Raw genomic sequence first — 3,331 nt, 5'->3', positions numbered from 1 at the left:
GTGCACTGAGTCCTCACTCATCTTCCCACCTCTATGTCTGCGTTTGCACTGACATCTGTACTTGAAAACTGCTGCTCCTGTACTATGAAACCTCTCCCACAGGAAAACCAAAGGTCTCACAGTGGCTGCAAGGTCCTGGAAGCCCCAGTTATATCTGCAACCCCACCTCCAATTGCGCGCAATCCCACCCACTCTGGTTTGCTATTCTGTTTAGGCTCCACGCACAGTGCTGCCTCAGGCTCTCTCCTTTGGTGCTTGCTCTGCTTAGAATGCTCTCTCCCCCTACTCCCTCATCTTCTCCCCTACTTCCTGCAGGGCTGCAACTCAAATGCCACCATCCCGATTTCCTCAAACACTCTCATTTTCTTCTTTAGTTTGTGCTGTCATTCAACATACTTGTAGGTCTTAAGTCTTACTTTGTTGTCTGTCCATCTTCCTAAGATAAAGACTCCATTTGGTCAAGGGTGTTGTCTTGAAACATCCCTGTTTACTCCTAGACATGTATTTGCCTCGGGCCCGAAGACCTGCACATAGAATGGCTCACAGATGACAGTCTGTGCCCAGCTACAGAGACCACTAAACTGATGTCTAAAGAGAGGGATCCAGTTCAGCTCAACCAAACAGAGATGCCAATGGTCTGTAGAGCAGCAAGAAAGGCTAAAGACTTAAAGAAAGGAAAGGGGACTGAGAGAAAGTGGAATTATATCCATGGCCTTTCGGGATTAACACACATTGGAGGGAAGAGTTAGAAGGTGGTGTTGTTGTCCAGTGTTTCGGGTCAGAATCATTCAGTCAAGTATAGTTACCCATCCACAGGCATGACGAATCCATCCTCACCTACACCCACCCACACTCTTCTACTCGTACTCAAGTCTGAAGTCATCAGGCCTCCATTGAGCAGGCGGTAATGAGGAAGAACACATACAGTGTCAAGGCTTTTAACCTCAGTATATCGCTCTTTTGCTGTGTATCAGCTAAGGTGGGAATGCTATCTACGTTCTGGGCAGGGTCTCTGTAAATTAATCACACGCGTGATATAGAGCTAGAAAACAACGGCCCTGTGTAGACAGTACTGTGGCACAATGTTCTTACCGGCATTATCTTCATTAGTCGCGATAACTGACTACCACAGACTAGGTAATTCACAAACAGTAAAAGTTTATTCGGCTCTTAGTTCTTGAGGTCTACAGTCAAGGAAGGGTCGCATCTTGTGAGGTCCGTCTTGTTGGAGGGGACATGACAGCGGAGGGACTTACATGCTGAGACACAGCCAAAGTGCTGGCTTGGGTCTCTCTCTCTCCCTCTTCTTATTCAACCACTAATGCAACCGTGTAGGTCCCATGCCCATGACCTCATCTAATTCTAATTACCTCCCAAAGGCCCCACCTCCAAGTGCCACAGTTAGATTAAGTTTCCAGCGCCTTAATAATGCACAGTGGGGATTAAATTTCAACCGGAGTTGCGGTGGAGACGTTCAAGCCATAGCGAGTACCGCTAATGATAACAGAAGAATGATGAGCCTTAGTTCCTGCAGACCTGATTAAAATTTGAGCCGGAACATCCAAATTTTCCTTCTGTGCTTTGTCATCCATTCCTTCTAAGCTCTTAGGCTGCCTCTGTCCTCATTGTCCTGGTTAAACTCTTTCTTTCTCAAAACTTGCTGGGGCCCGTTGCCTGTGAATAAGCAGGAAAACAAAGGTGCTACTTTGTTTTGGCAGTCATTTTTCCACCAGGACTGGACCTAAGGTGGCAATCACTCAGAAGACCCGCAGCACATGTCATCTCATAAAACCCAAAGGAGGGATTCGAATGGGATCATAAATGGTTGCTTAAAAGCTCTGGGTGTCCTCCAGTCTATAAAGATAAGGACTAAGTTCCTCCTGGACATATGGGAAGGCCCTGCAGGTCTGGGTTCTACCCATCTCTCTCTATCCCTCCTAAGTGAACACATTCTGGTCAAGTTACACTTGATTTTACTCGCATCCCTGATAAGACCACCTCTGCCACTTCTCATTCGCCAAGTCCTTCAGGTCCCAATAGAAATTTCACATATTCAACGAGGATTCACCAAGCCCTAACCATGTGATCTCATGAAGACCTGCACTTCAGAGTTAGCATGCTGTCCTTTAATTCATTGGCCATATGATTAGATTCAATATTCCCTCTCCCCCACCCTCCCCGATGCTAGACATCAAGCTTCACAAAGGCAGTAGTGCTGGAATCCTTTCCCATAGCTAAAATATTCCCCAGGGTTTAGCAAGGCTGGACACAGAAACTTGTTTCTGTGGATACATGGTGTCACAGACAGACAGATGCTATTTCAGTCTAGCCGCTTCCAATTGGATACCCGCTAGTTCCTTCCAGAGACTATGGGCCGTCCTGAGGGGCACAAAGCTCTACAGAGAAGTACCCTGGAGAGTAGAGGCACATCATGTGTGCTGACTGAAGAGGGGAACTTCCATCATAGTCAGAGTTTCTCTTCCTGCTGGGACTCCCTCAACAAGGAACACACACAAGCTACCAGTGGTGGGTGTGGAAATAGAACATGCAAATCCCACAGCTCAGGTCTTCTGAGTCTAGCGCTAGCTACCCTATCCATCACAGGATAGGCACTTGGGGGTTAGTGTCTACAGAGCTTAAAATGACAGTGTGGCCAAGGAAGAAATGCTTAAAAGTTGTTTCCTGGGTTGGGGATTTAGCTCAGTGGTAGAGCGCTTGCCTAGCAAGGGCAAGGCCCTGGGTTCGGTCCTCAGCTCCGGAAAAAAAAAAAAAAAAAAAAGTTGTTTCCTTCTCTGATGAACATTTACATTTAAAAACCAATAATCCCAGTTTAAAGAAAATTTAAGAGTGTTTGGGCCAATTTGAAAATATGTAAAAGCTGTAAATTTTGGAGCCAAAGTCAGGACAAGTATTTCCTAGTGGAAATTTGGAACGCACTGTAATTGTTAAGATTCCCTAAACTTTAAAGACAATAACAAGAAAGACAAAACATCTCATTAGTAATCCTAGCATCAGTTATATTGACAGGGTGTTTTAGAAATAGATCTAAGTTAAATAAAAAAACATGGGCCTCCATCCGCTCTTTAACCAGGACACAGACATCTGCTCTCAGAAAGATTTCAGCAGGAACCATGGCAACCTTCGTGGAGCTCAGTACCAAAGCCAAGGTGGCCATTGTGGGCATGGGCACCTGGAAGTCTCCCCCAGACCAACTCAAAGAAGCTGTGAAGGAGGCCATTGATGCTGGGTTATCGTCATATTGACTGTGCATATGCATATTGCACCGAGAATGAGGTGGGGGAAGCTATCCAAGAGAAGATCAAAGAGAAGG

General features: G+C 45.9%; 1 pseudogene; it reads left to right on the top strand.

The window, feature by feature from the left end:
• Window positions 1-3,131: 3,131 nt before the first annotated feature.
• Window positions 3,132-3,331, top strand: part of LOC116893053 — a 711-nt pseudogene continuing 511 nt past the window's right edge.

The sequence above is a fragment of the Rattus rattus genome, chromosome 2 (assembly GCF_011064425.1).
Source record: "Rattus rattus isolate New Zealand chromosome 2, Rrattus_CSIRO_v1, whole genome shotgun sequence".
Classification (NCBI taxonomy): domain Eukaryota; kingdom Metazoa; phylum Chordata; class Mammalia; order Rodentia; family Muridae; genus Rattus; species Rattus rattus.
This window is presented reverse-complemented; position numbering and strand designations above follow the sequence as displayed.